The 15,040-nt window shown below is 32.5% G+C and overlaps 1 long non-coding RNA gene across 1 annotated transcript; it reads left to right on the forward strand.

The window, feature by feature from the left end:
* The first annotated feature begins 229 nt into the window (after positions 1–229).
* Positions 230–4,344, forward strand: LOC142172497 (uncharacterized). The gene is made up of 2 exons (XR_012701752.1): positions 230–733; positions 3,438–4,344. It is a non-coding gene; the product is annotated as an uncharacterized LOC142172497 (long non-coding RNA).
* The last annotated feature ends 10,696 nt before the right edge of the window (positions 4,345–15,040 follow it).

The following is a 15,040-nucleotide window of genomic DNA, read 5'->3' on the forward strand; positions in this document are numbered from 1 at the left end:
AAGGTTATTCGTGGATTTCTTTTAGGGGCTAATAATGTAAAAATTATTTATGGTTAATGTATATTATAAGTATTCTATTGTGGATTTAACTCGGTCGAATCCACGTGCGCTTACAGTGGTAGGTGCGCTGCGAATTTAGGTGAGAGTTAAATGTACACCTATTGTTACCAAAAATTAATGGGCATAGTAATATTTCACAGCTAACCTATAAATTTGTATCATTCTCACCTGTTCAAATCCATGTAGATATTTTGGCAATATGAGATGTACCAAAGCCGCTCAATTGCAAAAAGAGAGTGATAGATTGATTAGCGGTTACTTCTGGTTTTGCTTGTCATGTCATTCTATGAATGACAAATGCAATGATTTGGCTAATAAAACACAAAGTGAATAACGTGCTCTTTTTTTGTTTGTTATTCGGAACGGTGGAAAGAAAGAAAGATACTCCTCAGACTTTTGAATTAAAGTTAAAAACAAGTCCAAAATATCAGTCGCAAAGCCTTGGGAAAAGGTCCAATTATTTCCAATATAACTCACGCAACGCAAGGAGGTCCTTTTGGTTGGAATTTTACGAACAGTTCAGTGGACTCGATTATCTAATCCGTAACGGGAAAATTTGTTGAAAAACTCTCTCTCTCTCTCTCTCTCTCTCTCTCTCTCTCATGTCTTTTTTGTTTAAAAAAGTTGTGCAAATACAACGGCAGCCTATTTCGAGAAATTCTGGTTTTCCCAGGTAAGACGGGTCAAATGACTATTCCCTTCTGTCTAGTTCAATTGATTTTTTAAGCTATTTTTACATAAATTAAAGAATTTATTTTTTAATATTTCATCCGTTCAAATTTATGTGAACTTATTTTTTTTTAGTTCATGCTAAAAAAGAATGACCAATTTCCCTATTTGGAAATAATTTACAATGATTTATAGCCACACAAAATATATGTGCCTCATTTTACACAACAAGTTTAAAAGTCTTCTCATTTTTCTTAAACTTTGTGCCCAATCAAATGAGTTCGCATAAATTGAAATGGAGGAAGTATTAATTAACAATAAAATTGATCATATTAACTTTAATTTGTTTATCGAAAATATAACAAATACTCCTAAGCTCTTTACTCTAAGGGCAACTTTGAAAAAAAAAATTAATTCCTTTTGGATATATAAAAAATCAAATATTATGGACTAACAAAAAAAAGGCAAAATATCAATTAAAATGAATCGAAGAGAGTACAATTTTAACTGAAATATTAATTTGAAGAGCATTTGAGTAATTACATTGATAGCGTAACATTGTTTTTACATAATCAGTATAGTTTAATATCCCAGTGAGATTATATTGAAAACATTGTTGTAGTATAGTTTAATATGTTTTAACAGGTTACTTACTATTTGTTTTTCATTATCAACTATTAAATAGAATTACTTATGAGTACTTTTTATATAATATGATTATCAAAATGTGAATGTGATTTAAGAACTCTTACGTGAAACGACAAAGGGAAAAGTAAAGGGTAACACGCCGTGTTTTTTTGACAGTAAAGTTGTGGTCATCTTTAGTCACGTTTTATGCAATTATGGTGTGGCAAAAAAGTAAAAAGAGGAAAGGGAAAAAAACACACGAGGGCTACATAAAAGCATAGGCGAGTTAAGGTCAATTTTGCAATTGACAAAATAAAAAGAAAATTGTATTCAATGGTTCTGTCATTAGTAGTTCTTTTTAATGATTGCAATTTTGTTTGCATACACTAAATTTTATAGTTTTAATCTAAAGTTTACACTCTTCCATCTTTTCCTCCCAAACTATTTACGAGCCAACTCTTCTAATAAAACAAAACTATTGACGAGATAGGTTGAATTTGAGCAAGTTTTTCCATCTATTAAGTGATTTTATTGGGTGGAAACTTACTTAGTTAACTTTGAGACGCTTTCTAGCAGTTTGAGGTAGTTTGTTTTTGTATCTATCACTTTAATCGGCACTCATTTGATTATAAAAAGTCATATATTATGACATAGTTTCTGTTATTATGTGAATTAAAATTGTCAAAGCTAATAAATGGTGTATAAATTCATTGTCGCTGTAATATATATAGATATGTATAGATATATTTGAAATGTTTTAGAATATTCAAGATTAAGAATCGTGTCGGTAACTTAATAGGAAACAGGATTAATTTCAAATCTTATTAAGGGGATGATGAAGTTCTAACTATTGAATAATTGCAAAGAAAAGAGCAGGTCCTATGTACAAATCATCTTGCGTCTATGCAAAGTTCAAGTAAGGGTAGCAATCCAGGAGTGTGATTTAGGCGCCTGAAAGGTAAGCTTGCCGTTGATCTAGTTTTACCTTGCCTACAGTGAAAAAGATGTTCCAAAAATATCTACGATCGAGTAAATAGCTCTACGAACGAATGGATCGGATCAGGGGCAGATCCAGTTCAATAGCTACGGGTTCCCATGAACCCAATAGCTTTTGTCTAGAACATGTATTTATATTGAAAAATTCATTAAATGTATAAGAATATTTAGCTTAGAACTCAATCCGTTCATCCATTTAGTATTGTATATTAACTCGAAATTTTTATAGGAACTCATAAACCTAAAATCTTGGATCCGTCTCTGAATCGGATTAACTTATCTTAATGTAAATATTAGTGATCAATCTGTAACCTATAGATTACACAGAGATAATTTTATTGGTGGCTCCCCTTCAATAATATTGCAAAAGATATTACACAAACAAGTAGAGAGCAATTGGGGCACAAAAGATATATGTCCCCTAGATGAAGCAATAATTAAGTAGGAAAAGAGTATATATAATTATAAATAATACCCCATAAAATCCACTTAGCATCGAAATGATTATGATTCAGAAGCTAAAAGACAAATAAGGACGGACCACATAGAGAAATAACTAAAAAGTTCTCGTAGTGATGGGAAGAATCCAAGAACATGCCATTTGAATATAAAATAAGATACTCCCACCACCATTGACTCAACAGGAAAAAAAAAAAAAAAAAAGGTAAAAAATGAGCATATTCTAACATTATACGTATTTTTGTGGTTCATATTAGTGCAACAACCAATGTCTATGACCAAGTGCACATACTTAGTTCTTGTTCCCTCTATTTTTATTTTTATTTTTATTTTTGAGTCCGGATTAATTTGCGCACGTCAACTTCTTTCATGCTGCTTCAAAATATATTTTTTAAATATGTTTCAAAAGAATTATCATCATCAATATTTTAAAAGTTGTGTTGAAAGTTTATTCTGAAGAATGAATAGGACATATACTTATTTAATTTATGTGTCAAAAGTTTTAATAATTTATTAAACTATGTTCATACTTTGTATAAATATATTAAGTTCGAACAAATTATTAAAATTTAGTTAAGTTTTTTTTCTTTGATTTTATATAATAAAGAGTGCTAACTGGACGACAGAGACAAGTGGAGGAAAACAAAAAGAAAAGGAAGGCAAAGCAAGGGAGCAAGATCACAGAGAATCGCTTGCCGTTTGTTTGCAAGTTGTTAGAAACACGTGGCTTGTCTATTTACGTCATCACCCCACGCCCGCCACCCAAACCTTTTCTCAATCTACTTCAGCCAATATTTTGGGTAGTCTCTTTCCTATTCTTTTAAATTAAATAAATGTCTGAAAATAGTTGAAATATAAAAAAATAAATATTAGGAGTAGTATTAATCCTATTTCATTTTAGGCCAAATACATATACAGCGTGATAATCGGCTTAATGTATGTATATTTTGATATCGCCTCACATTTTGCTCATGTCTCGACGATTTGAGATGGTTAATATGATTATTTGTGCTAAATTTTTGTATTTCTATGTGCAGGGATCATTCGGATGCAATTTGGGACGAAAGGGCGCGAACTAGAATGAAATCGGGACAAAAAGGCAAAAAGTGAAATTTGAGGGCCACAGCCAGCGTGGGGCGCTGGCTGTGACGCAATTTACAGCAGCTAAAATATTTGAGCGCACGGCCAGCGCCCCACGCTGCCCTGGACGCTCAAAAAACGTGAACATGTCCTATTTCGATCGGGACTCGGTTATTTCGACCCCAAGACGCCCTCAACTCATATAAAAGCCAACCTAAACCTATTTTAAAGGGAGGGGGACGTTTTTTAGGGAAAAAACACAACACAGAGCCGCCGTGGAGGCTGGAATTCATTAAGTTTCATCTTTCTTCCACCAAACTTAGTAATTTTTATGTTTCTTTGTATGATTTGTTGTTTGGCTACCATGTCTATGTGGAGCTAAACTTCACGTTCTAGGGTTGTGGTTCTTTCATGACTATTATTATTCGGATATTGATTTTTCCTTCTTGATTTATCATATTGGTTTATTTATTCAATCTTGCGCTTAATTATTTAATTGCTTGATCACCAATTGAATACTATCTACGAATCTAGAATTGAACTCGAAAGTGGAAATTCTAGATTGCATATAGGATTGAGTAGAGCAAGTTCTTGAACTCGATCATCGGGGAACGGATTCGTGGTTAGGATAGACATATACATAACTACCTTGCTTGGTTGATTTACAGGAATTATAAATGCGTTCTTGTTGATTCTAACTACATAGACATATAGGCGTTAGGTTAGCTTGAATAGGCAAGTAAGAATTCGACAGATTCTCATGAGCAATATTAACCCTATCAACCAATAAGCTAGATAAATTAGTCGGTCAATTCAATTGAATAATACAATAGGATTGTTAGATAGCCCATAACCCTAGATCATTTTTATTACATTGATATCATAAGAATTAGCTCTTTCTCTGTTCAAAGTTTATTATTTATAATTTTTTTATTTAATTAGTTTAGAATCAAATATTTTTAGGTTTAATTCTTGTTTAGATAATTAGGATAGTCTAATTTAGTTAATAGCTAATCACAAGTCCTCGTGGGTTCGACATCCGACTTTTAGTCACTTTATTACTTGACGACCGCGTATACTTGCGTGTGCGTTTGGCCGCAACAAATTTTGGCGCCGTTGCCGGGGACTTAGAAATTAACTATTTTTCTATATTAGGCTTTTACTTTTATCTTTACAAGATTTTTTTTCCTCCTCTTTTTGTAAATATTTTATTTTTATAATTATTTGATTTTTCTCTTAGTGTATTTCTAGTTCTTTCACCATGACATTTGGGAATGAAATATATGGAGGTAAGGTTATTGATGAAGACTCTTGGTTGATGGAAGACTTATATGGCCCGTCATTTTGGGCATGTCATGACCTAAACTCTTGGAAATATGAATTTGAATATGAGAGTAAGGGTTGGTATTGGGACGAATATTCTCGATTAAGGGAATATGCGGAACGACATTGTCTTCTGACAACATTTGTGAATGATTGGTCTAAGGAGAGATATGATCTTGCACATACAATTGATAAATTTGGTTTGACTTTACATAACTTGAATGCAAATTTGAATGCAAAGGTTGATGCGTGTAATGGCCAACAATTTAATGATGAGTTGTGTGAAGCTGAAAAAAATCTTCTAGACCAAATTGAGGAGCTAAAACGAGAAACCAGTCATTAGACCATGTTTTTCTTGAGGATGCCAATGTTGAGAAAAATGATCTAGAGTCATATGAGGGAATATATAACATTACTTTGGGAGACTTGAGTGTGTGTATATATGGGGATATAAATAGTAGTACAATTCATGAATTATGGCGCACTAGATCTAATCATTTTTCCACATTGTGTTTAGATAGTAAGATAGTAATCGATCCATCTGATCCAATGAGGGGGTCAAAGGGTGAGGATGAGAGTGCCTATATTCTTGAATTTGTTATGCCAAAAAGTAAAAATTACATTCATCATCTAAAGGCCGAGAAGTGTAGAGTTAAAAATTTATTACTTTGCATGGTTATCGCTGTAGCCCCACCACTGGAGCATAGCCGCAGACTAGATGCCATGTTAGGGGCTCAATTCATAAGCTCGAGGTGGAGGCAAAAAGCGGTTCATGTCGTGCCGCTACATTAAATTAGGCACTTGTTGGGAGGCAACCCAGTTTTACTGCTTTATTTATTTTTGTTTATTTTATTATTTTTGTAGTGTTGTTTTGTTTTGTAGGATTATGAGCATAGGAAGAAAAGTCACTGGAAGCGTGCAAAAGCGAACCAGATGGTTGGAACTAGTGTGAGGTACCCGCACAAATGACCATCCATGGGAGAAGTGTGAGTACCCCGTGAGCTGCTATTGCTTCGGCCTTTGGTCTTTCAAGGAGTTTCTTGTCCACCCTTGTTATATTTACTTTATGTGTGCATTGAGGACACTGCACTCTTTTAAGTGTGGGGTGAAAGATTCTCTATTCTTTCTATAGTATTATATTAGTATATTGTTAGTTTCTTATCTTTTTATTGTTAGCTAGCTTCTTATTTTTAATAGCATAGTTAGTAGAATTAATGGTGTAGTATAGTAGTAGTAGTAATTAAAAAAAGATTAAAAAAAAAAACAGAAAACAATTGAGAAAAAAAATTGAAAATTTATTTTTTGGACTTTTCCCGACGATGGATCTCCTAGATAATTTTCTTGAGGGATTAAAGTCTAAACAAAAAAAAAAAATCCAAAAATATGTTTTTTTTGTAGCAATAATCCCTTGTGGTTTTTCTTTGTGCCTCGGTTCTTTTCCATGGGATGTAGTTTGAACCGAAAAATTTAGTTTAGTTTTTTTAGGAGTATGATAAGGGAGAAAACTGAGATTGCTTTGAGGTACCTGTTGACATGTTTGGTGTTGGCAAGTTAAGTTAGGGCATGCGCTCTGTCTTCCTGCATATATGATTTGAATTGTAATGCCCAAGTAAATTAAGTAGCCTACTCTTTGGCGCCATTTTCTTAGTTGATTGACTTGTATGCCACCTAGTGCATTGTTGCTTAAAAATTCTCAACTTGATATGCTTGCTTGACTTGAGAGTCACACAGAACCGTCTTGAATGAGTCAAGTGCCATGTGTGTATAAGGATCATTGATATTATGTGCTATCATGTGTAGTCTAGAACTTGCCCTATGTGTTAATCAACGCGAAATTATTAAGTTGTGCTAGTCTAGGAGATGACATAGGCGTTTCTTGCTTGACCATAAAGGTGCTTGTCACTAACAAATAAAATTTTTCCGTTGCTAGCCCCTTTGAGCCTATAGACCATTTTCTTGACAACCACATTATAAACCGTACTCCTAGTTGTTCTTATTTTGAGATTGTTGAACCTTTACCTCCTAAGACACTTAGTCGCTAAAAGAAGTAAGGTTAGAGATTAGGAAGTGACTTTCGAGTGGAACCATGGAAGGGCCCTTAAGGTGCACTAAAATTGTGAATAAAGGTCACTAGCTTATGAACTTCAATGTATGGAGTGTGTGAAAAAAAAAATATTCAACTTGGTCTAATTTTTTATTTTGGCACTCTATCTGAAGCTTGTTCCATTTTGGTCCTCCAACTTTACTTCTTATGTTTTATTTTAACACAAAAGCTGAAATCAGTGCAAAAGAATATAACGCGTATGTATATATAAATTTGAGGTATAATAAATATCCAATTAAATGATGTTCATCTTTGTCAAACGGGTCAATACTAAAATACCCGGCCCGAATTTCTTGGTGTCCATGATACTTTCGGTTCAACTTGAAATCCACAAGAACAAATATCCATTCCATTATGAAAAATTAATTTTTTTTGAGACATGGATTTACTTCAAACTTCAAGCTTATATAAAATAAAGGATGAAAAAACTAGGTGACAATATTTAATTGAATATTTATTACACCTCATATTTGTGTATACATACGTGCTATATTTTTTTGCACTGATTTCAGCTTTAATGTTAAAATGAAACATAAGAAATAGAGTTAGAGGCCCAATATAGAACAAGGTTGAGATAGAGTACCAAAATGAAAAATGGAGCCAAGTTGAATGGGTTGCATATGGGTTTGGCCTTCATTTTATGTGATACTAATTTTTATTAGTATGTTCAAAAAAGAGGGATAGGTTTCTATATTTAAATGAAATCAATTTTAATCTTTTAATTATCTTTAATGGTAGCATGTTTTCTAGCGAGAAAAATATTAAGGGTTGTTTAAGACCAAAAATTCAAAAGTCGACCAAAAATTTAAAAGTCTTTTATAGAGATTTTTACCTAGCTATACAATAATAGAAACATATTTACCAACTTTTATTTAGGTTCCTTATTAATTACTTTGTATATCTATATTTACAAGTTATATACAACATCATAAATAAAAAAGAGAAAATTCAAGATCTCTTAAATTTAGCCTATCAGTCACATGACACCCATCCCCATTTCCAATAACACCTACATTTAATATTATGTTCCTTCTCCAAAGAGATTTCAAAAATATTTTCTCTCTCTTAATTTTTTTATACTTATCCTCCCAAATTGTCGATTCCTTTCCCTTTCCAAAGCTTTTCAAACCCAGTTTTTCTCTTTCTTACTAATCATCCAAAATCTCTCATTTTTATTGACACAATGTAGATGAAATATGAAATATTGCTCTAGAATCAAGTTGTGGGTAAGTTTTGAATCTTGTTTTCTTTCTTTCTAAATTTTTTATTGTATGCGATTTGTATATGATACATCAATACCCAAAACAATACTTGATATAATACTAATACAATTATAATATGATTATATTATATTTTTAGTGTAGACTTCTGATTGAAACTTGAAGAAGATGAAGATCATAATTGTATCACAATTTTTCAGAAATGTATCACGATTGTATTATAGTTGTATATGCATCATAATTTTTGAAGAAATTGTATTATAAATGTATGATAATTATATATCCATTGTATATTATTACGAGCAGTTGTGAGTTCGTGAAAAATTTCACAGTTTGTATCACAAATGTATGATAATTATATATTTATTGTATCAAGTATTATTTTGGGTATTAATATACCATATACAAGTTAGATACAATTGTGATACAAGTATGATACGATTATATTTTAGGCATTGATGTATCTGATACAATTCAAATACAATTATGATACATTTATCATACAACTCCTGAATATTTCTTCATTTTTAGTGTTGTCCAGTCTCCCAGCAAAAGAACGATGTAATTGATAATTTTTTAATAATATAAAGCTGTCGGCAATGATGGGAAGAGAGAAGATGGAGATTTTGGGCATAGATTAAGGAATTTTGATGTAAAAATAAAGGAGAGAGAACAGGAGAGGAAAAAAAAGGAAAGAATGTAATTAAATATCTTTAAGGCACTAATAATGGGTTGGGAGCAATCTACATAACTTGTAAAAAAACCTAGATACTTATTAAAATCTACAAAATATAGAGAACATAAGTAAATAAGTTTCTAATATAGTATAGTTAGGTAAAAATTCTTTTTTTATATAATTATGTCAAATCAAATACGGTCCTATGAGTTGGAAGAAGGATTAGTTCTTTTCTAAATTTACTTATTTTAATTAATGAAATATTGAAGTTTCTTGTAAAGAACATACAATAACTTTAAAATACTGATAATATAAACATACATTAACATTTAATCAAATTTTAATTCACACCAACCCCACAAACCTCACCAACCCTACAATTCTAACCATTGTGGGGGTTGATAGGGCACCTAACAAAGGGGACCTCAAATCTAATGAGCCACGTGATGTTGACTATCTTTTACCTTTATCATTTTTAGTGCCATTTCATTTTAAGTACTTTTAAAGAAAATAATTGAAAGGCTAAACTAAATTATTCAATAGAATATTTCACTTGTGAACACACTTGTAATTGCTCCATTGTTTCAATCACCGACAAAAGCCCGCTTATATATTTATTCTTCTTTTTTTTTCCGATTAAGTTAATATTTTCAATTGTCTTTAGAAAAAAAAACAATTAATGAAGATAATAGAGATGTGGTCAATGGATGATAAGAGAACAACCTTATCTCATTTTCTAGAATTATAATTCGGCCACTTTTATTGTTCAATATATATCCATATGAAACGCAAGGGAAATGTCTTGCCACAAGTTTCTTTCTTTTATTTTCCGAACCATTTAATGCGATATAGACGCTGAAAATAAACTTGAACAAAGACAATTAGGTTTGATTTTACGTCTCTATTATCTTCTTAAAGATAAAGACAAATTAAACTAAGATAATAGTAGACACCAATGGTGGAAAAATGGTTAAAAGAAAACAGATATCCATTCATATTATCTATTAAAAAATTGGTTGGTATGAATTTAAAAAAAAAAAATCAAATAGGGATAAGAATAATAGTATATACTTAGAAAATAGATAACCAATATATAATCAATGTGTTTAACTTTTATCTTTGTAAAGCTTCAAATTAGGGGTTTCTCAAGTTTGGGAGATTCAAGAAGTCATGGATATCCATATTATCCGTGTGATGACCCGAAATGTCATCTTATGTTTTAAAACCTAATTATGCGCTATGAAGCCTTAAATACCCCATTCTAGCATCCTCGATTTGCGTGCACAACCCGATTATTTTTTCGAAAAGCTTTTATGTTAAAAATTAAGAAAATATAAAAATTTTGCCTCAAAATCCATTTGAGTTGACTTCGGTCAACAATTTGAGCAAACAGAATCGGATGCCCGAAATCGAATTCGGAAGTCCCTAGCCCGAGTTATCGCGCTTTGTTGAAATTTGAAAGTTAAAGGCTTAATGATTTTGAAATGTTCGACCAATATTTGACTTTTTGGATATCGGGTATGTATTTTAGTTTCGGAATCCGGTATAGGTCTAATACTATATTTATGACATGCCTGTCAAATTTGGTAAGAAACGGAGTTGGTTTGACGTGATTCGGACGTCCGGTTGTGAAAATAGAAGTTACAAAGTTTTCTTGAAAAATTCGATTCATTTGGTGTTCAATTCGTAGTTCTAGGTGTTATTTTAGCGATTTGATCACGCGAGCAGGTTCGTATGATGTTTTTAGACTTGTGTGCATGTTTAGTTTGGAGACCCGAGGGCTCGGGTGAGTTTCGGACAGGCTACAGAGTGGAATTTGACTTAGAGCATTGCTGGTGTGCTTCAGTTTTTTTGTGTAGGGCCCATACCTCGCAAATTGCGAGGTCAGACTTCGCATTTGCGACCTCTGATGGGTTCGCATTTGCGGGCACCTCAAGTTCGCATTTGCGAACAAAACTTTGCATTTGCGAAGTGGGGCAGGGGGTACAATGATCGAAATTGCGATCAAACGGGCATATTTGCGGAAGGTCAAAGTTCGCATTTGCGAACAAATCATCGCAAATGCGATGACAACATGAATGGAAGGGACTTCGTATTTGCGACTGTTTCTTTGCATTTGCGGGGCTCACATTTACGAATCCTAGGTCACAAATGCGATATCTGCAACCGACCAAATAGCTGAGAAAACGGGATTTTGTTCATTCTCTGAAATTTTCAAACTTAGAAACCCTAAAGGCGATTTTTCAAAGAACTCTTCTTCCCCAAATCATTGGTAAGTGATTCTAACCTATTTTCTTTCAATCTTTCATTACATTTCCTAAGATTTCAACCTAAAATCTAGTGTTTTCATGATGGAAATTGGGGGTTTGGGTGGAATTAGAGATTTTTGTCAAACGGGGATTTAGACCTCGAATTGAGGTCGAATTTCAAAATAAATTACATAACCGGGCTCGGAGGGTGAATGTATAAATGGGTTTTGGTCCGAATTTCGGGTTTGGACCAAGCAGGCTCGGTAGTTGACTTTTGTTGACTTTTTCAATGATGACCTAAATTGAATTCTTTGCAATCGTGGGTAGTTCCTAAGGCTTAATTTGAATCGTTTGGTTGGTAATTTGCTAGATTCTATTGGTTCGGAGGCTTGTTTGAAAGGCAAAGTTGTGGTTGAGCTTTGAGTTGATCTTTGGAGCGATGTAAGTATCATGGTTAACCTTGACTTGAGGGATTAAGATTTAATTATCTATTTGCTACATGTTTAGATATTGGGTACAACGTATATGTGAGGTGACGAGTAGTTATGCGTTGTTGTCGGGTTAAAGCATGCGGGTGAGACTTGTTCCTTGTAGTTTATTGCTTACTTTGATCTTGTTATCCATGCTTAGACTAGTTACTTACTAAATTGGCCGCTCTTATTGTGTTTACGAGCTTTTGTGATAATTGAGTATTGATTCCAAAGTTGAGATTGGTATTATGGAACCATTGTTGAAATAATATTTGTTCTTGTTGATTCTATCTCTCTGCTATTACTTGTTCATCGTTATGTGGTAAGGGAGAGTGTTAATGCATAAAGGGTGATGTCGTGCCATATTGTGAGTGTTAATTCGTGAAGGGTGATGTCGTACCATATTGTAAGTGTTAATGCATGAAGGGTGATGCCGTGCCATATTGTGAGTGTTAATGCATGAAGGGTGATGTTGTGCCATATTGTGAGTGCTAATACACGAAGGGTAATGTCGTGCCATGTTATGAGAGTTAATGTACGAAGGGTGATACCGTGCCGTATCTATTGGTTTACATTGTGAGGTTGAGAGTAAAAGTACGAAGGGTGATGCCGTGCAATTTTCTTCATTGTGCTTAATTGCTTTTTCTGGTTAAAGGCATATTGACTGTTATGGTTATCATTTCTACTGTATTTCTCGTATCTTGTATCCCCTTAGCATGCCTCCCTCCCAATAGCACATATTTAGCTATTATTGTTATTTTCTTGTACATATACTGTTATATGTACAGGTTTATTATGTGGGTGTCTTGTCATAACCTCGTCACTATTTCGTCGAGGTTATGCTCGACACTTACGAGTACATGAGATCGGTTGTACTCATACTACAGTCTGCACTTCTTGTGCAGATTTTGGTACCGCCCTAGCTGATCGCGAGACTCGGCAGTCTGAACTTGCTTATCGAAAAACTCAAGGTAGATCTGATGACATCCGCAGATCTTGGAGTCCCCTTCTAGTTTTCTTATTTTTCTGTTTCTTTTCATTTAGAACAATTGTATTTCGTTTAGATTCTGTTTGTAGAAAATCTTAGAAGCTCGTGAGTTGTGACTCCAGATCCGAATTGTATCAGATATTATGGGCTTTATGTTATTCCGCACTCGGTTTTATTTCATTTTGGTTTAATTGGCTGTATCTATTGAATTGAATAATAATTGACTTAACGATTCTCTAATGTTGCCTTGCCTAGCAAGTGAAATGTTAGGCGTCATCACGGTTCCGAAGGTGAAAATTCCGGATTGTGACAATCTGTCGGTTAACCCATTTTGTATCCGTATTAAATATGGGTTGTGTCATATAATTTATCCGTTTTACATTATCCGTTTTCTATCCGTTCATATCCGCCCCGACCCATCCCTACCCCTAGTAGACACAAAGGCATTTTTTTTTTTAATTTTTCTTTTTAAAGTGAAATTCGGCCCATGAATGATGGGGGAGAGAAGGTAAAACAATGCTCCTAATAATGCTATGACTTCAAAGCTAATTCAAAATATAAATCCTCTAATTTTCACCATGAATCTTTGAAAATTCTATGAGAAAAAGGGGGAGGAGCAGAAAAGGGCATTAATTTTGAAGAAAGAAAAAAGAGAAAAAAAACAAGATCATTTCAATAATATTCTTTTTAAGGTGAAAAGTGGATGTTGGTTCCCGTTCATCATTATAGACTTTTTAAAGGTAGTTGAATGGTTACAATTTAATTGACTCTGTCTTTACTCTTAATAACGCTAGCATGGTTTGACAAAAATAATGTACAGCTTCCGAGATTATGTTACAAAACATTAATTAAGAAGAAATTGACTTTCCATTATAGTGACAACACAACAATACTGTACATTATGGAATAGGATAATGCAAACAGGAAATAAATAAATAAATAAACACGAAGGGATATTATGCTCTGCACCCGAAAATATTAGATAGCAAAAGTAAAGAAATTAATGTACTAATGGAACTTTTGTTAAGTGCATTAATGAACTTGATTTCAGTATCTTTTTATGTAATCTTTACAATAGCTCGCCAATTAATCAAAAATCATTCAACATAATCTTTGTGGATAGCAATTTGATCTACATTTTGTCCTTATACTATTTTAGAAACCTTTTTACGTAATAAGTTGAAGTTTCATTACATATGCAATCAAACTATATCTTATGGTAAAGAGCATAGATATTAGTTTTATATTATTATTTTTATAAAATTAATACTGAATATGATCGCACAATATTCTTGCTCTATTAGTCATTATATCGTGAGATCAATGAATGAGCAGTTCGATTTCAAAATATATATATATATATATATATATATATATATATATATATATATATATATATATATATGTTTGCTAATTAAGGTCAAGAAAATAAACTATAACAAAACCAGTACCAAATAGATTAAATCCCTTTCATCGACCATTTATTCAGCAAAAATTATCTAAACATTCTTTCATCGATATCATGAATAAAATAAAGGAAATACATATTCTCAGTCTCTAAAAAAAAAAAAAAAAAAAAAGAAGATTTCGATATAAAAGTACAACTTGGCTTCCATTTGGCATATACTTCGTACCTACAAAATCCAACAAAAGCAGGTGCCGATGCACCATACATTTATCGAGTTTAGCTGAATCAATACTTTTGATGCGGACCTAAATTTATATGTAAACATTAAAATTATAATAGATAGTATATATGAATTCATAATTGTAAAATATAATATGCTCATAACCAAAATTTTTAAATGTTAAACCGAATTAAAATTTTAAATTCGGGTCAAAACGTAAGAGAAGCAGAGACAGAGTGGCAGAGAGAAGTGGACGGATAATATTATTTACTCCCTTTTCCCTAATTTATAAGTATATCATTTTTTTTTATTTATTAACCGTCCAAAAGATATACTCTCTGCTTTAATTTGTTTTACATTTTTTAAAATAAAGATTGTAAAAGTAAAAAACAAGATATTTGACATATAGGACAGATATAAATAAAATAGTCTTGTACCAAATAATCTGGTTTTGCATTCAACAAATCTTAACAGTAGCATAAATATATTTA

The sequence above is a fragment of the Nicotiana tabacum genome, chromosome 2 (genome assembly GCF_000715075.1).
Source record: "Nicotiana tabacum cultivar K326 chromosome 2, ASM71507v2, whole genome shotgun sequence".
NCBI lineage: Eukaryota > Viridiplantae > Streptophyta > Magnoliopsida > Solanales > Solanaceae > Nicotiana > Nicotiana tabacum.